This window comes from Nylanderia fulva, unplaced genomic scaffold (genome assembly GCF_048542155.1).
Source record: "Nylanderia fulva isolate GAGA-0341 unplaced genomic scaffold, ASM4854215v1 Scaffold243, whole genome shotgun sequence".
In the NCBI taxonomy this organism is placed as follows: domain Eukaryota; kingdom Metazoa; phylum Arthropoda; class Insecta; order Hymenoptera; family Formicidae; genus Nylanderia; species Nylanderia fulva.
In genome coordinates, this window is record NW_028190308.1 from 1 (window position 1) to 23,491 (window position 23,491).

A 23,491-nucleotide genomic window follows, 5' to 3' on the forward strand; every position below is an offset into this window, starting at 1 on the left:
CGTAAAACCCCTCCGTTATTTCGTGAGGACTTTGAGCTAAGATTCTAATTCTTTTTTTTTATTAATTATAATTTTTTACAAAAATTTTTTTTATTTTTTACAATTTTTTTAGAGGGGATTTAAACCCTGATAATTTTAGGGCTAGGGCGAAAGGGGCCTGGCATGCCCTGGGGCCGGGTTTTAAGTTCACAAATTTTTCGTGCTCGTGTTCTCGTGTGGGGCTCATCTCTATACTCGTGTTTTTTAAAAAAAAGAGATATATTGCAGAGAAAATAAAAAAAGTTTTAGTGAAAAATATCAATAATACCGGATTCTGTGTAAGTCAGGAGCACCCCAAAAAATATCGAATGACAACAATCAAACCCTTTTTACAGTTTGTTTTGATAAAAACTTTCATGATAAAATTTTCAAATGAAAAAATTTTGAACTATAAAGTACTTAGAATTGAAAACGTATGAGGGTTTTTTTTAATTTTTTACTACTTAGAAATGAAAAAGGGAAATTTAAATGACAAAAACATGAAAGTTAAAAAAAATTACACATAAGTTACTTTAAATTAAACCCTTTTAAATTGGAGTTTTTATTTTAATTTTTTTTTTTACTAAGCTTGCTTGAACATATAAAAAAAGCACGTCCGAAAAATTTTTTTTTTTGTACACTAACAAAATTTTTAAAAAACCTATTGATATTTTTATGAGTACTGGTTTAAATGCTGAAAAATGTATACTTAAAAAATATTTCAAAAATTAATACATGGATTTTTTTGATTTAAAAAATTAATATCAAAAAATAATATGTCTTAAAAAGTTTTCAATGAGCATTAAAAAAATTTTTTGCTTTTAGCAGAAAAGAGCTCATGCGGGACTGTTGTTCTTTAAGTGATTTTTCTTTAGTTCTTTGTTTGGGTCTAAAAAAAAGAAAATAATCACTTTGAAAAATTTTAAAAAGCACTTCATTGGCCGGTTTTCTAGTAAGATCTTAAATTTAAGATCTTTTAAAGATCTCGTTTAACCAATCAAATACCCTTTTTTAAAGCCCATTTGTTTGGTTGGAGGGGAATTTTAAAAACGATTTAAAATAAAGATCTGACTATAAAATACGGGCCATGTGCTCTTTTTTTTAAATCCCGTCAAAAATCCACAAAATTTAAAATTTTGGTTTGCCCGTAGAACCCAAAAAAGGAATCCGTGGGGGCCCAATTTTTTAGCCCTTGGATGTTTTTAGGCGGAACATAGGACATTTTTTTAATACATCCACAGGGACCCCCGGGGACGTCCAGGAGCCCTGGTCCCGGTTTTGGAATCCCAAATTTAGTTGAAATTTACGTCCATTTTTTTTGGGTGGGATGAAAATTTTAAATTTTTTTTGGTCGATGAAAGTAGGATATATCAATACAAAAGTAAGGGGTTTACTCGAAAAATATTTTTTGCCAAACTAAAAAAGTCACGTTTTAATTTAGAATTTTTGTTTTAGATGCAAACGGATTGTTCCGCGATTTAAAATTTTAAAAATATTTAAAAAATTTTTTTAAAAGAAAAAAAAAAAATTCCCAAATTTAAAAAATTTTTGGGCTTGGGCCCCCTTTGTGCGAAAATGAATCCTTTAGTTTGGAAATTTTCTTTATGTTCTTTTTTAAAGTAAAAGCCCCCCCCAATTTTAAAAAATTTTTAAAAATTTTTTTTCCCAATCGGGGGCGATTATAGCAAAAAAAGGGGAAAAAAAATTCCCCCGAATTCTTGGGAAAAAAAATTTTTAATTAGGGGTTGCCCACTTTATTTCGGGCAGGGAAAAAGATGTGTTTTTTGGGCAAATTTAAAAAAATTTTTTTTGAACCCCCAAAAAAAAAAAATTTTTTTAAAATTTTTGGAAAAAAGGTGGTTTTTTACAAAATGCTTTTTAGACTTCTCGAAATTTTGGGGTTTTTTTAAAAATTTTTTTTTTTTTCCCCCTTTTCAGTAAAAAAAAAATTTTTAAAAAATTTTGCCGGAAGTAAGTTAAAATTTTTTTAAACGATGATTTTTTAAAAGGGGAATATTTATTTTTTAAATATTTTTTTTAAAATTTTTTTAAATTTTAATTTTTTAAGCATTTTTCCCCAAGGGGGGTTTTTATTATAAAAAAAAATTTTATATGAAAGTGGGGGGGGTTTTTAAATTTTTAAAAAATTGCTAAAAATTTTGTTAATTTGATATTTTAAAAAAATTTTAAAAATTTTTATTTTTTAGAAAATAAAAATCTTTTTAAAAATTTTAAAAAAATTAAAGGGGGGCCCCGGGGGGGGAAGTGATTTTTTTTGGGGAAACATTTTTTTTGGGGGAAGTTCGAAAAAATTAGAAGGGAAATTTTGGTTTTTTACATACTGCATTTGGGGGGAAAGCTTAACTTTTGTTTTTTAAAAAGATACATTTTTTTTAAACATTTTTTTTTTTTGGGGAACCCAAAAAATTTTTTTTTGTAGAAAAGGGTTTTTAGATTAAAAAAAAATTTTTTTTAACTTTTATGGAAAACGAATATAAAAAAAATTTTTGGGACATAATGTTTTAGTTTAAAAAATGGAAAAATTTCCCCCAAAAAATTTTTTTTTTTTGGAAGACCGGAAAAAAAAAAAACCCCCCTTTTTAAAAATTTGATGAAAGTGGCAAAAAATTTTAAATTAAAAAATTGGGGGGGAAAAAGTTTTTTCCCCCAAATTTAAAATTTTTTTGGAAAAACGGTTCTTTTTTTCCCTATCAAATCGGGGGCCAAAAAAAAATTTTTTTTTGGTTTTTAAACCTTTGAAAAAAAAAAAAAGGGGAAATCGTTTAAGAATTGAAAAAATTTTTTTTTTTGTGTTTTTCGGTCCATTTTAAAAAGAAAAAAATTTTTTAAAAATTTTCCCCTGCTCAGGATTTGGGGGAAAATTTTCCCCCGGTTCGGGGGCCCCCTTTGTGGTGAATTATGTTTTTTTTTTTTTTTGCTTTTTTTCCTTTTTTTTGCTTTTATTTTTTTTTTTGGGGCCCCCTTGCCAGGTTTTCCCCCCTGCTCCTTTGAACTTTATTGATAAATTTTTTTTAGGGGGTTTCCCCAAAAAGAGGGAATGTTTTTTTTTTTTAAATAAGTAAAAAATTTTTACCGTTTTTTTTCCAAAAACCCGGAAAAAAAAAAAAAAAAAAAAAAAAAAAAAAAAAATTTAAAAAAATGGTTTGTTTTAAAAAAAATGGGTTTCGCCCAAAAAAACCCAAAAAAAAAAATTTACCAAAAAAAGGTTTCCTTTTTTCCCCAATTTTTTCCCGCCAAAAAAAAAAAAAAAGAAAAAAAGGGAAAAAAAAAAAAAAAGGGCCAAAAACGAATTTATTTTCAAAACCCAAAATTTTTTCCCCAAAAAAAAATTTAAAAAAAAAAAAAACCCCCCCCCCCCCCCCCCAAAAAAAAAATTATCCCCCAAAAAAAAATTTTAAAATTTAAAAAAAGGGAAAAAAAAAACCCCCAACCCAAAAAAAAAACCCCAAAACCCCCAAAAAAAAAAACAAAAACCCCAAAAAAAAAAGAACACCATTTTATTTGAGTTTTTAAAAAACCCTTTAAAAAATTTGGGACTTTGGGGTTTAAATTTTTTTTATTAATTTTATTTTGTATTTTTTTGGGGAATTTGGGGGTTTTTTTAATTTTAAGGGGCTTTTTTCCCCCCCCCAAAAAAATTTGGGGTTGTTTTTTTGTTTTTTGGTTTTTTTTTTTTGGGTTTTTTACCCTTTTTTTTGTTTATTTTTTTTTTTTTTTTTTCCCCCCCCTCCCGGTTGGTTTCCCCCCTTTTTGGGGTTTTTGTTTTCCCCCCCCTGGGGGGGTTTCTTCCCCCCCCCCTTGGGTGCCCCCTTTTAAAACCCCTTTTTTTTGGGGTGTTCCGGGGGGTCCCCGGGCCCCCTTTGGGGAAAAAACCCCTGCCCAAACCCCACCCTTTAAAAACTCTATCCCAAATGGCCCCCTTTTAAAGTGTTTTAAACCTTTTTAATCCCCCAAAAAACCTTACAAAACAAAAAAATAAAAAAACCCCCTCCCAATTTTATAAATTTATTTCCCCGGAACTTTGAATTTTTCCCCCCAAAAATTGTAAAAGTCCGAAGAAAAACCCCAATTTTAATTAAAAAAAAAAAAAAATTAGTAACCAATTAAAAAATAAGAAACGCTCCGCCCCCCCCAAACCCGTTTAAACCCCCGGAAACAAAAAACCCCCCAAAAAAAACGCGAAAAAAATAAAGCTTTCCCACCCCAAAAAAAAGGAAATCGCAAGCGAAAAAAAATTTCCCAAAACCCGGGTTTTCGTTTAAAAAACCCAAAAATAAAAGGTTTTGGTAAAAAAAATTTAAAAGCCAAATGAAAGAAGGAATTCTACATTTTTCCCCCCCGAAAAAAAAAATGTGGGAAAAGGGCAGGGGACCACCCCCCGGCAAAAAACGGAAAACCGAACCCCCGGGGGAGGGAAGGAAAGCCCGCAAAAAAAACCCCCAAAAATTCGAGTCGTAATTTAAAAAACCAAAACTGGGAGCAAAAAAAAAGAACCCAGAAAAAAACAAAAAAATTGGTAACTGACTATCAGGGAAAATTTTTTTAAAATTTAAACCCCCCAGGTGGGATTTTCCCAAAAATTTTAAACCCAAAATCAAGAAAAAAAAATTTTAAAAAGTTTTTTTAAAAAATAAAAAAACCCCAAAGGGGTTACCCCAAAGGGGACCCCCGCCCCCGATCCCGGCCAAAATCCTTTTCATTCCCCAAAGGGGGGCCCCAAAATTTCCGTTGCCTTCCCGGGGCACAAACAATTTGGTGGCCACCCGGTGGGGTAAATCTCAGGGGCAGGGCCGGACGTCGTCTCCAAAAATCTTATAGGGGCCCGAAACCTTTTAAAAAACACATAAATTTAACAAGTTTTAGAGGGAAAGTCAGTAACCTCTGACGGAAAAAGCAGAAGCCACGTAGGAGGGGGAACGAAGAGAGGGGAAAAAAAAAACATAAACAGGTAGCAACAAAGGTTAAATAAGAAAGCCGGTGAACCCCGGAAAAGGGATGCCGGACAAAAAGGGTTCCAAGGACCAAAGCCTCCCCCTTTTACGAAAAACCTAACGGCAGCGAAATTCCCAGGGGAGGACCACACGCACCCGCCGTATCTATCACCAACACGGAGCCGCCGTTATCAGCCCACAAGCGATCGAGTTGCAGCAGCAGCAGCCGACCCGTATAGAGCGTAACGATGCGAGCCGTAATACTGTAAGTTCGAATTTATTTGATTGCGTGAATGTCGGAAGGTGACGAAACACCCCGACAAGCGATTAAAAACCAATCGTGGTTGCATAGTACACCTGTACGGTTAACGACGCGAGTATTGCCTTTAACTGCGCAAAATCTCGAAAGCGTTCGTAGAAATTTAGACAGCGACTTGACAAACGAAAATAGTACCGAGTTACCTCTGAACGTAATAAACAAACGAGAATTTCCGTTTTCTAGTTTTGACGCGAGTATATTCGCAAATAATCCAAGCAACTCCGTTCAAGTAACTCAAAACGAACCGCGTCGATTGCGACCGTATATCAGCCGAACTCCGAGCAGAGTATCTTCGCGGAGAGAATTTTCATTAACGTCATACGACAGCGAAATATTCGATCCCGAAGAAATTTATAGCGAAATAAATATGGCAGAAAATACAAACGTGAACGCAATTATTCCGCCAACCGCGATAGATGCCGAAATAAGCATACTCCGACAAACCCTTGCACAAATGGGACAGAATTTAGACGTCACGTCACAACAACCCTCCGTCGTAGCGCCCGGAGAAACTTCACAAATGCTTAATATAATACAAGCTATACATGCAGAGCTACATACACTAAACACACGTATGAATAGGATAGAAGCCGCACAGGCATACACACATACAGACGAACAGCGGGAGTCCGATTACGAGCCTCGTATGACTTACGGACGGACTGAGCGCGACGTACGAAATCGACGGAGTACTGCACGACAATATATGTCTCTAAAAGAAGCGCGAATAATGATACCCGAATTCGACGGTACATCGCGACACCGCCTTCAGGAATTTCTAAACGCATGCACATATACAATGCAAAACATACATCCCGGAGACGAAGAGTCTCTGATACAAGGCATACTATTTACTAAATTAAAGGGTAAAGCCATGCAAGTTTTCGAAACGCGAGACATACAAACATTTGAAGAATTAAAGCAACAACTAGAGACCGCATACCAATGCAAGCAAAGTACTGCCCACTTGCAATTAGAATTTAATTCGCTAAAGCAGAAATATAATGAAACAGCACAAAATTTCGGGCAACGCGTCGACCAGCTCGCTATGAATTTATACGATTCAATGATAGAGGGAGGAAACCAGACGAGCTCAGAGAAACGCACTATCTTACAAACGATCCAAACCCAAGCATTATTAAATTTTCAATTAGGGCTACGAAGCGACTTAAAGGTACTCGTACGCTCACAACGATATACGACGCTTCAAGAAGCGATAGCCGGCGCGAGCGCGGAAGAGAGATTTATCGGACCTAACACGTCACGGGCAACTAATTCCTCGCTAAATAAACCTGAATCAACGCGGTCAGGACAGCGAACGACGGGACAATGTTTTAGATGTGGAAAACCCGGACATTACGGACGAGACTGTCGTAGCAAAGTCAACGTTCTGCCGAAACCGGAAAAATCCTTGCGCGTATCCGCCATCGACAAATTTTGCAATCATTGCAAAAAGCGTGGACATAACCGCGAAGAATGTTGGGAATTAAACGGGCGACCGAAAAATAAGACGCCCCCACGTAACAAGCCAGAGAATCGAAAAAACCCGCGAAGTATTAATAAAATAGATAATCAAAGAATCCGGCAGGAGAGAAATTCCGAGTCCGAACGTAGCAGCGATGAAGACGGAGAGCGCGGAGATAAGATTAAGAAGACTCGCGCGCTCGAATATCAGGTGACACACGTGCGCCGAACGCCGAGAGAGAGAGCGAGTTTAAATATAATTACTCTGCCCATGCGAGAGGCAAAACGCGGAAAGGTAAATATGCTTTACGATTCGGGAGCTACGATTTCATTGATAAAAGTGAAACACTTGAAGGGCGAGACCGAAATTTACAATAATAAAATAACCCTCGTTGGAATAACCGGTCATAAAGCAAAGACGATCGGAAAAATGTACGCGACAATTGAGCTAAACGGAAACAAGATAAAACACGCGATTTACGTCGTGAAAGATGATTTCCCAATGGAATACGACGGGATAATAGGAATCAATTTCCTCCAGAAGCAGCAAGTCACGTGCGATTACAAAAAACGCGAATTACAAATCGGAAACGCCGTCCTAAAATTGCAACCGTATAACAAAATTATCTTAAAGCCGCGTAGTGAAACAATTATACACGCAATAACAAATGACAATAAGACAGGGATCATTCGAGTCAAAGAAACCGTCTCAGGAATCTATATCGGACGATGTTTGGTAGAACCGAAGAATTACCAATGTCCCATCAGTGTAATTAATACAACTGATAAGCCGGTCGAGATACACACACCCCTCGTAACCGTAGAAGACGTTTGCGAAGATAACGCGCACGAGCTGTACACGATACATATAGACGAGATTCCGAATCAATTAACGCGTGACGAACGAATTTGACAATTGTTACACACAAAGCATTTAAACGAGGAAGAAAGGAAAGCAATACAGAAAATATGCGAAGAATATAGCGACGTGTTTTATTTAAGCGGAGAACCACTGTCATGCACAGCAACACTAAACCACGAGATAAGCACGCGCGCCAATACCTCACCCGTCAATGTGAGACCGTATCGCCTTCCCGAGAAACACAAATCGGAAGTGAACAAACAAGTACAGGAAATGCTAAAAGACGGAATTATTAGTACAAGCATTAGCCAGTGGAATGCACCGTTATTAGTAGTGCCAAAAAAGGCTGACGCAACAGGCAAACCGCGATTAAGAGTAGTAGTCGATTTCCGGAAGTTAAATGAATTGGCTATAGGCGATTCATTCCCACTGCCGAATATTACCGATATTTTGGATCAGCTGGGAAACGCGAAGTATTTTACGACACTCGACCTTGCATCTGGATATCACCAGATACCGATGGCCAAGCGCGACAAAAATAAAACAGCCTTCTCGACTCCCTACGGACACTACGAGTTTAATAGAATGCCGTTTGGACTTAAAAACGCGCTTGCGACTTTCCAACGACTCATGAACTCAGTGCTAACCGGGATACAAGGGCTTCGATGTCTCGTTTATCTCGACGACATCGTTATATACGGATCCAATTTAGAGGATCACAACAGAAGACTCGCGGAAGTATTACAACGCCTACGGTAACATAGTCTCAAACTACAGCCTGACAAATGCGAATTTTTACGAAAAGAGGTAATATACCTTGGACATATTATTTCCGAAAACGGTATACTGCCAGATCCGTCGAAATTAGAGGCGGTAAAAAATTTTCCGACACCACGGAAAGTAAAAGACGTACAATCGTTTATCGGACTAGCGGGTTATTACCGGAAATTTATAGAAAATTTTTCGCGAATCGCAAAACCGTTAACAAAATTAACGAAGAAAACGGAAACGTTCGAATGGAAAAACGAACAACAAATCGCGTTTGAAAAATTAAAAGATTAACGACAGCGCCAGTGCTAAAGTATCCGGATTTCAATGAAGAATTCAACGTGACTACCGCCTCGGACTATGCAATCGGAGCCGTACTATCACAAGGAACGGTAGGCAAGGATAGACCTATCGCATACGCCAGCCGAGTATTATCTCGCGCGGAACAAAATTATAATACTACGGAGAAGGAACTATTAGCAATTGTATGGGTTGTTAAACATTTTCGACCATACATTTATGGCACAAAGTTTAAAATAATTACCGATCATAAACCTTTGATATGGTTGTTCAATGTAACTGACCCCGGGTCTAGATTAATCCGTTGGAGACTGAAACTCGAGGAATATGATTATGAAATGATACACAAGGCCGGACGAGCAAACGCGAATGCCGACGCTCTAAGCCGACAAGTAACCCGAGATATCAACGAGGAGACAAAAAATAGAATTAAAAATAAATGTGAGACGACCCAACTGGCTTAAATTAATTCTTATTATTATTTGTTTGATGCCATGTACAAGAAAAGACAACGTTTCGACCTTAGGTTTAGGTCCTTATCAAGTCTAAAATTAACATTAAAAAATACAATAGATGTACATACAAGAATTTTGATTTTTAAGAAAGTAAAGCGCAAACCAAGATTATAAAACCAATTTAAAACGTACCTTATAAATTCTTAAGTGCAATATATAATTAATTTTGTTCCATTTTACATATTTCAATATAAATATTGTGTCACGTAAACGTTCGGTATGGATGGTAAAGACGAACTAAGTTAAACAGCTTTGATTATTCTATCATAGATCGGATTCAAATTCTCTGTGTCTTTCTGTAGGTTGATCGTGTTATTAAATTTTTTTATAAAAAACATTTCAGCAATCTCTCTTTTCCTAGTGTTTGTTTCTCGATGTAAAATATTTAAGTTTGTCCATTTAAAGTCATGCGAAAATTCATTTCTATGTTTGCTTATAACATTTTGATTGCTGACATGCATTTTTATATTATTCATATGTTCTTTATTCCGAGTATTAAGGTGTCTTTTAGTTTGTCCGATGTATGTGGCGTCACAGTCATTGCAGTCGACTTTATAAACAATCTCGGTCATATCGGCTTTAGGTAATTTGTCTTTTCGGGGTTTAATAAACGTATCAAGTTTTTTTGGAATCGTATAAATAACACTTAAGCCTGTTTTCTTAATAGATCTCTCAATAGTCTCACTTAGGTTCTTAACATACGGCATTAAAATACAAGACGAAATATCAAATACATTATTTTTGTCAACTACGTTATGAGAATTTTCTAAAAAACATGTTCTTTTATACATATATCGCTCGATGACCGTCCTAGGGAAACAATTATTCAACAAGATTTTTTTAACCATCTGTAAGTTCTCATTATGAAATCGTTTATCCGATAACAAAATAGCGTGGTCGACTAAGTTATTAATCGTGTTAACTTTGTATTTAAACGGATGGTTAGAATGGTAGTTTAAATATCTACCAGAGAAGGTGGGTTTCTGGTACCAACTAGTCAATAGTTTGCCATTGTTTCTAAAAACCAATGTATCCAGAAAGTTAATCTTGTTATTTATCTCTGTTTCATGTGTAAATTGCAAACGGTGATGGTATTTATTAAAAGTAGTCAAAATGTTATCCATTTTATTGCGTGGTACTATTGCAAAAATATCATCAACGTACCTATAATAAACTGAAATGTCAAATTGTAAAGAGCTTAAACATTCTGTCTCAAGATCATCCATAACTAAGTCTGCTAAAATAGGTGAAAGGGGGGATCCCATTGGCGTACCATGTATCTGTTCATAAAATTGATCGTTGAAACGAAAACTAGTAGATTCTAATACAGCGTCGATTCCATATAAAAATTGTGTCAAACTAAAATTTGTGTTACATGAAATATCCTTCCAACGTTTTTTAATAGCTTTTAAAACTAATTCCTTAGGAATGTTTGTGAATAAAGAAGTGACATCAAGAGAAATTAACATTTCATTATCTTCAATACTCAAATTCTTGATTTTATTCGCGAACGTCCAACCGTCTTTAATATGTGAGATAGGTTTCGTAATTGATCGTTCCAATATATCATGTAAAAAACGCGCTATACTGTACACCGGGCTCCCAAGTGACGAAACAATTATACGTAAAGGCGCGTTAACTTTGTGAATCTTCGGTAGACCGTAACATCGAGGAAGGTTCCCATTTGTGGTATTAAGTCGTTTATATGTCATTTCATCAATCAATTTATTATCTCGCCATGATTTGATTAAAGAATTGATTCTACCCGAAACTTTCTTGAGCGGATCTTTTTTCAGTTTAGTATATGTACCTTGATCACTTAGTAAAACATTCATTTTGTCAATATAATCTTTTTTGTCCATAATAACTGTAGTTTGACCCTTATCGGCTGTCGTAACTAAAATGTCATCGTTATCACGTAGATAACTGTGACATTGTTTAGAGTTGTTTATAATGTATCTATCTATGTAGCTAGTGTGTTTCTTTTTTCTAAGAAATCCATATGCCGCTTTAGTTACCTCGTTTCTTGTCGATTCAACAAGAGCATTAGGAATCTTAGTGCAATTAATTTCTAGGTTCTTAGCTATATCGATAACAATGTTAGTGCGGTCATTCTTATAATTCTGTGAGACAGGCAACCCGAATTTATCACCTAAGCTTAAAAAATCTAGAATGTTCTCTGGAATAATTTTATTGCTCAAATTTACTATCCATTTCGATCTGTCAATTTTACTAAAGGGGTTAAGTGAAACATCATTATTACGTAATAAATTATTGAACTTTTTAATCGCGTTATCCTTTTTCGTTTTATTAAAAATAAATAATTTATGTTGATTAAGTTCAAAAAATCTGTTAATTAAAGTACGTGGAAGTAAGTCAAACATCCTTTTTTCGATGTTATAAAGTTTGGAATGTAAGAACTTTATGTTATAATTTAAATCTTTAATTTCTAAGTTCAACAATCTAATTCGAGTTCGTCTAGAAAAATAATCAAATTTTTGGTTTACGCTATTACTGTAGAAAAAGATGTTCAATTTCAATTTCTTGATGTGTGGTGGAAGTAAATCCAATCTTCTGCATCGAAGCAAGAATATTAGTTGATGTTTCGATGTAAATAACTTCTTCTTGATATCAATCCATGATTTCAGCAACAATGTGTGGTTAAAACCATAATGATCAGAGATTGTTTGAAAAAAACCACCTCTCCGTGTAAGCACCATCATTCGGTCAATGTGCAGTAAAATTAATAGTAGATATCTTGTATCGCCAGTGATGAATAAAATTAAAAATAAATGTGAGACGACCCAACTGGCTTTTATTATAGGTACGTTGATGATATTTTTGCAATAGTACCACGCAATAAAATGGATAACATTTTGACTACTTTTAATAAATACCATCACCGTTTGCAATTTACACATGAAACAGAGATAAATAACAAGATTAACTTTCTGGATACATTGGTTTTTAGAAACAATGGCAAACTATTGACTAGTTGGTACCAGAAACCCACCTTCTCTGGTAGATATTTAAACTACCATTCTAACCATCCGTTTAAATACAAAGTTAACACGATTAATAACTTAGTCGACCACGCTATTTTGTTATCGGATAAACGATTTCATAATGAGAACTTACAGATGGTTAAAAAAATCTTGTTGAATAATTGTTTCCCTAGGACGGTCATCGAGCGATATATGTATAAAAGAACATGTTTTTTAGAAAATTCTCATAACGTAGTTGACAAAAATAATGTATTTGATATTTCGTCTTGTATTTTAATGCCGTATGTTAAGAACCTAAGTGAGACTATTGAGAGATCTATTAAGAAAACAGGCTTAAGTGTTATTTATACGATTCCAAAAAAACTTGATACGTTTATTAAACCCCGAAAAGACAAATTACCTAAAGCCGATATGACCGAGATTGTTTATAAAGTCGACTGCAATGACTGTGACGCCACATACATCGGACAAACTAAAAGACACCTTAATACTCGGATTAAAGAACATATGAATAATATAAAAATGCATGTCAGCAATCAAAATGTTATAAGCAAACATAGAAATGAATTTTCGCATGACTTTAAATGGACAAACTTAAATATTTTACATCGAGAAACAAACACTAGGAAAAGAGAGATTGCTGAAATGTTTTTTTATAAAAAAATTTAATAACACGATCAACCTACAGAAAGACACAGAGAATTTGAATCCGATCTATGATAGAATAATCAAAGCTGTTTAACTTAGTTCGTCTTTACCATCCATACCGAACGTGACACAATATTTATATTGAAATATGTAAAATGGAACAAAATTAATTATATATTGCACTTAAGAATTTATAAGGTACGTTTTAAATTGGTTTTATAATCTTGGTTTGCGCTTTACTTTCTTAAAAATCAAAATTCTTGTATGTACATCTATTGTATTTTTTAATGTTAATTTTAGACTTGATAAGGACCTAAACCTAAGGTCGAAACGTTGTCTTTTCTTGTACATGGCATCAAACAAATAATAATAAGAATTAATTTAAGCCAGTTGGGTCGTCTCACATTTATTTTTAATTTTATTCATCACTGGCGATACAAGATATCTACTATTAAAAAATAGAATCTTCACGTTAGAAGAAGACGAAGAAGAAAAAAAAGAGGATGAATTCGCGGATAATACTAGAAAATATTCTGAAGAGGAAAAAAAACAAATACTCTATGAATATCACGATGCACCCACAGGAGGGCAACAAGGAATCGAACGAACAATCAAAAGAATTCGATTAAACTATAACTGGCCAGGATTGACAAAAGATGTCGAACAATATATCGCCAAATGCAAATCCTGCCAAAAAAAATAAATTATCGCGCCGAATAAAAGCACCCCTCGTGATCACAGATACTCCGAATAAACCATTTGAAAAATGTGCGTTAGATATCCTCGGACCGCTAACAGTTACCACTAACGGAAGCAAATACTTACTAACATTTCAGGATAGCCTGATGAAACTCAGTAAAGCGATACCGATCGCAAATCAGGAAGCAAATACCGTCGCGAAAGAGTTCGTTACGAAAATAATTTTCGAACACGGCATTCCCGAAAAAATTTTAACAGACCAAGGCACAAATTTTATGAGCGAAGTATTTAAAAATATATGCAAATTATTAAGAATAAAAAAGATACAAACAACCGCGTATCACCCCGAGAGTAATGGAGCATTAGAAAGATCGCACCGCACATTAGCCGAATATTTGCGACAATATATAAATGCTGACCAAACCGACTGGGATGAATGGGTGCCATACGCAATGTTTACATACAATACCACTCCTCATTCAGCTACGGGATATACCCCCTTTGAATTAATATACGGACGACAAGTCGAACTACCGACGGCACTAACAAAACCGCCTAAACTGACGTATAATTACAATAACTATCTACAGGAACTAAGGGAAAGAATACGTGCCTCAAATTAACTTATGAAAGAAAATATTAAAGAGGAAAAAATAAAATCGAAAGAATACTTGATAAATCCGCGAAAGAAACCGAATTTAAAATAGGCGACAAAGTACTCGTATACGACGAGACACTCCGACGCGGACGATCCAAGAAATTAGACGCATTATGGGCAGGACCGTATACAATAATAGAAAAAAATTCAAGCGTCAATTACACAGTAAAGAAAGGAAGAAGAGCAATACGCATACACACAAACAGATTAAAATTATTTATTGAAAATTAGGACTTACCTAATCGTCTGCTTCGTCCTCGCGACATACACGTCCATAAGGAAGAGGCCGCCCCTCTTGCTTGATAAAAAATTGCAAACGAAAGCATATTCACGATCAAGGACAAAGTAGTAAGAAGAATTGTATGTATATCATTACAGGGCACTCTCACTCTTAGCCTGCAACGCTGCAGTACTCGGAAAGGAAAGTGAGAAGGGTCAACTGTATAAGATAACAGAGTTCAAGCACAGTCCAGGGATATATTTCGAGCAAATCGGACAACTACACTTTTCCAAGAAAACATGGAAACTAGTGATAAAATTAAACCTTGCACCTTTAAAATTTAGACATGAACAAATTGCCAATTACATAAAACAGACAGAAATGATGTGCGACGAAACAGAAAGTTCATGCGTAAATTCGGTTCGTATTATAAAACAAAAATTAAAATACCTAAACAACATAAAAAATCAAATTGATACCCTATACAAAGGACCGACAAACAAACGTCGAGGACTAATAGACGGTATTCGCTTTGTGCATGATTACATGTGGCGCCGACTAACGGTAAAATATAATACTTAGACTGAAACAATTTATGAAATATATAAGGAGAATTAAAATAAAAGTTTTCAATATACTATAATAATTACATATACAATCCAAATATTGTAAGTACTATATAATTTTACTAATTACTTTAATTCTTTTAACTACTATAATAATCTGATTATTAATACTATATGATTTTTATTTCATAAAATATATTAAATATTAACCTTTGTAAACTGAGAAAAATATTATCTTAACCAATAACAATTTTTTTATTTTTCTTCTTAGACTGATAAATTGTTCAAAATGAATATAATTTTGAGAACAGGATTTAAAGGAATTACTCAATCAATTGATTTTCATCCTCAAACTATCGTAAATATACAAATGACACTGGTATTTTGATAACAGGTAGTGTCATACGTCAAACTTCTGTCACTTTACACCCCTACAAAGTTAGTTTAGAGGTAAATATTGACATGATTGATAATTAATAATTTAATTTATATTTTTTATAACTGATTAAATGTTTTTTAGTTGGATAACAATCGTCATGTGTTTCTTGTTTCTTGTAATTGTGTGTCAAATGCAGGAAAGAAATGCAAACATATTTATGCTTTAATATGGTATGTAAACTCTGATAGGAGTGCAACAAAAACATCTATACATCAAGAATGGGGAAAGCCTTCAGATTATCAACTTGGTAAAGAAATGTACTCCAAGCCACTAATAGTTTCCAGAGAATTCAAGAAAAAGCTATATTACAAGAATAAAGTAATAATTCCTTTTAATCTTCAGATATCAGATGTGAAAAGCGATTGTGCGTTATTAAGAATTTTACAGGCAAGTAATATAACAGAAACTGAAAGTATTGTAAAACAAATTATAATAGTTATTTTAGACAATGTTATAAAAAGTTTTAATGTTAATCAAATGAAAGAAACAATTTTAAAATTAATATATTTAACTAAACATAATATAATTTATGGTACAACAAACATTGTGATGGATGTTAAGTTAGACGACTTTTATAATATAAATGTGAGACTTACAAATGATCAATTATTACATTTGTACATAAGAACCAAAGATCAAAGTGAATGCAAAGAATGGTTTGATGCAAGATGTGCAAGAATAAGTGCGACTAAAGCACATAGTATAAAATGTAATAAAAAAAAAGATAAAAATGAACTAGCAATTGAGCTTTTGAAACCTAAAAATTTGAAAATAGCGTCTTTAGAATATGGAAAGAAAAATGAAAAAAAGCTATATGTGATTATATTAATAAATACAATAAAAATGTTCAAATATTAGTATAAATTTAACATATATAAGACAGGCAATAAGAGCCAAATCGCGGATGACAGTGCGTTATCCTAAACGAAACTAAATTTTTTCGTTAGAATTATATACCTGTGCACAAGGCACCAAATTTTACTTGGACACGGCCAAGATATAAAATTGGAATAATCTCTACAAGAGATTTTTAATTCCATGTATCCCCTATTCCCCCTAAAGAAATAAATGCGAGAGAAAAATATAAATCCGAAAGTCGCAGAATCGGGAATCGAACCCGAGACCTTTCGCTTGCCGGGCGACTGCTCTTGCAACTGTGCACAGGTATTTAATTCTAACGAAAAAATTTAGTTTCGTTTAGGATAACGCACTGTCATCCGCGATTTGGCTCTTATTGCCTGTCTTATATATGTTAAATTTATATTTATATTACAGAGCTTAGTTAAACTCTTAATTTATACACGCTGGCTTAAAGGCGTTTGTTTACCAACATTAATATATATAACAGAGAAAAATATAGAATCGAAAGGATCTGAATAGCTCAGTTGGAAGAGCAGTCGCCCGGCAAGCGAAAGGTCTCGGGTTCGATTCCCGATTCTGCGACTTTCGGATCTATATTTTTCTCTCGCATTTATTTCTTTAGGGGGAATAGGGGATACATGGAATTAAAAATCTCTTGTAGAGATTATTCCAATTTTATATCTTGGCCGTGTCCAAGTAAAATTTGGTGCCTTGTGCACAGGTATTTAATTCTAACGAAAAAATTTAGTTTCGTTTAGGATAACGCACTGTCATCCGCGATTTGGCTCTTATTGCCTGTCTTATATATGTTTTTATATTCAAATATTAGGTTTATTTGTAAATCCACTTCAACCATGGCTTTGTGCGAGTGTTGATGGCATTGTAATTGATACGAATGATTTAAAAATTTTAGAAATAAAATGTCCTTCATCTTGTAGTTATAAACCAATTTTTGATGCAACAAAAAATACATTTAATGTATCTTATTTATACTTTAATGAAAATAATGAGATAAAACTGAAAGCTTCTCATTCGTATTATACTCAATGTCAGATTTAAATGTATGTAACAGGACTGCATATGTGTCATTTATATGTATGGTCTAGAAAGGATAGCTGTTTAGCAACAGTTTTAAGAGATGAAATATTCTTGCAACAAGTGGTTCCTAAAATACAAAATTTTTATTTTCAATATTATTTAAATGCATTATATAATTCTTACATAACTAATAATTTATAATAAGTTTTTGTTGTTTAAATTATTTAAAGCAATATTGTTTTTTAAAAGTTATAAATTTTAAATAGCGTTGATATTGTTACATTTTTTAATCTAAAGTAAAAATATTAATACTAAATAATTTTATATATTAAATTTTTTAAAATTGTAAGAGAAAAATTATTATTAAGTTATAATTTTGTTCATATTTTAATATTTATATAATGCATAAATTATAATCTAACACATAAAACAAAATATATATAATGAAATTTAATAAGAATTTACTATTATTATTTATTAATGAGATTTAATTGTTATCCTGATCTGCTATGATTGGCGGTTGCAGATTCACCAACACACAACACATGGTAATGATGTCGTCACAATATGGTAGCATATTTAGGGTGAATTTATTTAAAATATGATAGGTTCGAAGACGTTGCATTATACGCTCTATGTGAATACGTATACTAGCTACTCTATAAGTTTCTTCTACTTCCTCTTCTGAGAAAGTTCCATTCTTCAAAAAAGGAGGCATAACTAGTAAAACATTTTTTCCTTCGTCATCCAATTTGTTTTTAACTTGAGGAAATCCTTTGTCAGCAAGAATCTGATCATTTTCTTCAAGTAAATTTAATATTCCGGATTCTATTGTTATTTGTGAATCTGTTGCACGTCCACCAAAAACATTTTGATCTAAAAGAAATAAATCCTGATGGAGTACAACCAACTAAAATTTTTAATCTGTATCCTTTTTTATATTGAGAGTAAAAGAACACTCGATGTTCAATAGAAGAAGGTGTCTCAACCAAAAACTCTGTGCAGTCAATAATAACTCTACATTTAGAATAATTTTCTTTGAAACATTTGGGCATAGTTTCATCTACGATGTGTCGACTAGGCCATGTAATAAAATTTTGACAAGCACTGCTCAAATGCTGAAGCACAGAATAAAATATTCTTGTTACTGTTGTTCTATTTATATTAAATAGCACACTTAAGGCTGAAAAACTTAATCCACATTTCATTTTAAACAAAAATATAAGCAATCTATTTTCTTCATTAATTTTTTTATAATTATATTGTTCATTTGCAATAATAATTTTTAACAATAATGAAAAATTTGCTAACGTCACTCCAGCCAAATCAAGCATTTCTCTATCAGTTTTTATACTTTTTAGACTATGAAAACCATTTTCACATTTTAATAAACCAGATGTTCCAACACATTTATCTACATATGAAACTTGATTTCCACAACTTTTTTCAGCCATTTTTTTTCTATTGTATATTATTTTTGGCTCTTCTGGGCAACATGTTTGTGTTTCTACAGAACACTTTGTACTATCATTATAAATATATCGATTGCATATAAATACATGCATGCTTGATCTTTCAGAGTCTAATTTTTCACACATAATTTGTACTTGACATTCTTGATCAAGTGTCCGAGATCCAAGAATATTATTTTCATTTTCTTCTAAAGAATCTTGCTGAATTAAAAGATTACAATCTTCTTCCTTTTTAAATTCAATATTTTTCTTCTTTTTAATCAAATCTTCTTTATCAAACTCTTTAGATGATCTTTTTAAAAAACGTTGATATCGCCCAAGAGCAACATTGTCTGAAGTATATTTTTTTTTATAAATACTTGGGAAAATAGTGGGATTGTAGCTGGGACTACGAGGGTCTTCTGACTTTTTATTTCCAATAAAATGGTCACTGCATATGCGCGACCTATTATGTGGCTTCCAATCTGATCCATTGGGTCTAGGAAATGAAATTATTAAAATAAATAAATAAGCTTTATTTGTGCATATTTTTGAATTTTTAGTCACTAATTAATTATATTTACCTTAATTTTTTTATAGCTCTTAACCATATTTCACGTCTTTGTACTTTATGTGGATAATGTACATTAGATGTTGGAAAACAATAAAATGATTTATCTGGAGTATCACAAGAATTATTTTTGCAATTTAATACACAACAATATAATTTTGCTTTTTTTTCATTGTTTATTTTCCATTTTTCTAATTTATTAAAAGATTAGTGTGTTTTGACAGCTTATTCAGGCTAACTTTCCAAAATAGCCACTATGAACGCTTAAATCGTTTCGCGAATCCCCTCCACATTCATGCACAAAGCGAATAGGATCGATAACAAAAACATTATTCGGAATCATGGACGCAGACGATGAAAAACAAATAAACGAACAGCTAGAATTAATAGCAAATAAGCAACGGGTATCCGAACACGCGATTCGAAACCAACTAAAAGTAATAAACGCTACAGTAGCACATTTAGATAGATTAGAAAACATAATCGACCATAATGAGAAACTGCTAAAACAAACTATGGCCGAAACTCTTACCTTAGAAAAAATAAACAAACATTTCAGGGCGATAGAAGCAATTGTAAACGAACTAATAAAAGATACAGATAACGTATTAGAATACTTAACATATATACGAAAGGGCAAAATGCATCCCAGATTAATACCAATAGACGAGATTATAAATAATTTAAAAGATGCAGCAGCACAACTTCCCGAAGGATTGTATTTCCCCTTTAAAATTCGTACAGACGACTGGTTATCGATAGAAGAAAACATTGCGATAACAACGTACCACGAATCAGATACAGTATATACAATTTTGCGTTTTCCTTTAATTGTACAGCCGACATACGACATTATAAAAGCGATAAAATTTCCTACGCCATACATAAAGAATGTATACAATTATATTAAAATAAACAACCCAATTATTGTAGTAGATAAGGAAAAATTAACGTACGCCATAATAACAGAAAAGAAGTTAGAGCAATGTAGTAAAATAAATACACAATATGTATGCAAACAAAATACACCCATATATCGCATAGATGTAGACACACCGTGCGAAATTCAAATGTATACACTGCGACGTTATCAGGATAAATGTAATGTTAGACAATATACCTCGTCCCGCACGATATGGATAACCTTACACCAAGAAGACACTTGGCTATACTCGACCTCCGCTGAACAGACAATAACTATACGATGCGACGGACGATCAGAAAGTAAAGTAATCAAAAACACAGGCGAGATTACATTAAACGAAAACTGTAAACTGACAACAACAGACACAACATTACAAACGGCAGGAAAATTGTACGGAAATAACTTTCCTACCAAATATAAATATAACAATTCCACGAGACGAAAAAATAGGACATGATCAGGACACATTAGAAAACATCTCACAACATTGTTTGGAATTGACAAAACTCAGAGACAAAATAGAAACTATAGACAACGACTTACAAAACAACAAACAAAATTTTTATGCACGGAAACAATTTATCTACCCAATGACATTTACCGGAACAGTAATGACAGTAGCTGCAATATTCATTTTAACATGGATAATAATAATAAAAAGAAAAAATAAAAACAAAAAACAACCGCAAACTACAACAAATATTGACTTTGAAATACCGAGATCAATCCTAAGAAGAAGTCAAAGTACTAGAATTTAAGAAACGATTGTAATACTATACTGTAACGGGAAACCACTATTATACGTAAGTTAAGAAATTAAGAACGAAAAACTTCGTACCTCCGTTTTTCTTTTTCAACGGGGGAGGAATGTTATAGTCCGAATGACTATAACTATATTATATTATATTATATTAATATAGTTTTAATATAAAATTAGTAAGTCGGCTATTATACAATCATTTGAGAAACGTTCTCACGCTCTCGCGAAGCGCTTATCGCGAAAAGACGCAAACGCGATGAAATATAAGCGTTACACCGAAAACCGCGGATCGCAAGCGAAGAATCAACCTGCTTCGCTTGCACCTAGATAAAAGCGTGTGAATAAAAATTAGCCAATGAAAGAGCTTCTCTACATCTTCCCCCGAAAGATGTAGAAAAGGGCAGGAGACCACCGCGAACGGAGAGCGAGGCGATGAAGGCAGTCGCTAACGAAAATCCAAAAGGTCGAGTCGCTAATTAGAACCTAACTAGGAGTCGAAGACAAGCCGCAGAATATAAACTATCACCTGTAATCTGACTATCGAGAGCGAGCATACTTAACTAACCATCCAGGTGGGATTATACAGAATTAAACCAACTCAAGAAATAAGGGAAATAAAAGATAAACAAGCGAAGTTAGTCAAAGTGGAGACGCCCGCCGATCCTAGGATCTTCATCCTTCAGTCGACTGAGACCCCAAAATTTTCCGTGCCTTCCCGGAGGCACAACAGAATGTTGCATATATCGAAACTGTTATTCACAGAACTGTCAGCTCTAGGAAGGCTATCTTTTAAAATTTTATAAAAGAAGGAAGCAATATTATATAGAGAAGTATTTATTGAGGAAACTATTAATCTAAAAGGAATATTTTCCTTGTGGATCTTGAGGAGCCCATAGGCTTTAGGAAGAAGGGAGTCGCTTGAAAATAAGTAATATTATTCTTTTTTGTTGATGAAATCTTTTTTCAACCATTTTTTTTTTAAATTATTGAGGTCTTTTTCTATTTTTGTTGATGGATTGTTTTTAACTATGGTATACGTAGAATCGTCTTTTAGAAGACTCTCAACTTTTTTTATATAAAATTCTTTTTCTAATGCGACTGTAATACTGCCTTTGTCTACTCTAGTAAATAAAATATTAGGGTTTTGATTGCAGAATTTAATTGTGTCTTTATGCATGTGAAGTAATTTCTCTTGTATGTCCGTTTTTTTGTCATTCTTGTTTAAAAATAATGAAAATTGTGGAATGGCAGCATTACAAATCGAAGTACGATTTCTGATCCCGTTAGAATTGCTCTCTATATCTTTGATAAATTCGTGTATGGCTACTTTTTTATTTATGTTAACTGGGAGACTAAATTCACCTCCCAATTGTAATAGATTGGTTACATTGGGAGGAATATTTTTATCAGTTAAGGGGATGCCGGAGCGTTGGCCGAACTCCGACGGGTTAGCGCCCTCATTTGAGAGGAACTAAAATTGTCGATAATTACCGACACTTTTAATTCCGCTATTATCGACAGTAATATATATATGTCAAAAAGCCATTTTAGTGTGTTCAACATATTGAAATCAGACAACATAATATATTTTTACTGTCAAATCATCTCGCACACGCATCTAAGCGTGTCAATGACAATAAAACACATATATAAATGTGTCTCTTTATGACATAGTTGAACACAATTTTAATATTGCTCTTTTATATATTTTGATGATATATGCATATTTTCATGTATTTTTCAAAAGAAATATACAATCTACCATATATACATATATATATATATATATATATATATATATTGTTATTCTTTAGAAAGTAAGTCTTCTTCGAAACATAAATAAAATTCTTTAGAGAATATTCTCTTTAGATATATTAGAATAATTGTTCGACTAATAAGAATTATTCTTTCTTAACAAAATTAATAATTATATATCTTATTGTTTAATTAATTATCTGCACTGAAAAAAATTATTACATTAATAAATATTTGTTTTACTGTCGTAAAATAAATTTTTTATATGAGACAAATATTTATTTGTTTTGAGAAAAGAATTTTGTTACATAAAATAAATATTTTTCAATTCAAATCAATATTATTAGTTTCAAATAAATGATTTATTCGGCAATATCAAAATAAATACTTATTCAAACTCAATAACTTATTTTTTCAGTGCAGCTTTTCGAAAGCCAAAATCTTCATAAAATATTGATAATTCAATGAGATATAAAATTTTTTAATTTAAAACAAAAAGCAACCTTTTTAGCTTTCCATTTGCAAAATTTCGATAAAATAAATTCTGTCTTCTTCCAAGATTCCTAAATTTTTCAATACATCAAATAATGCAGTTAATTAAATAACTAAATAGAATTGAAATGAATTTTACAATCTAAAATAAACGCTAGTTTTACGTGTTAGCTATACAAGAAATTTCATTTGTAATCCTTTTATT

At 32.9% G+C, this 23,491-nt stretch overlaps 1 long non-coding RNA gene across 1 annotated transcript; it reads right to left on the bottom strand.

The window, feature by feature from the left end:
• Positions 1-9,143: 9,143 nt before the first annotated feature.
• On the bottom strand, positions 9,144-9,675 carry LOC146723022 (uncharacterized). Its single transcript, XR_014924809.1, has 2 exons — positions 9,331-9,675; positions 9,144-9,228 (listed from the first exon to the last, which is right to left on the bottom strand). It is a non-coding gene; the product is annotated as an uncharacterized LOC146723022 (long non-coding RNA).
• Between the last annotated feature and the right edge of the window lie 13,816 nt (positions 9,676-23,491).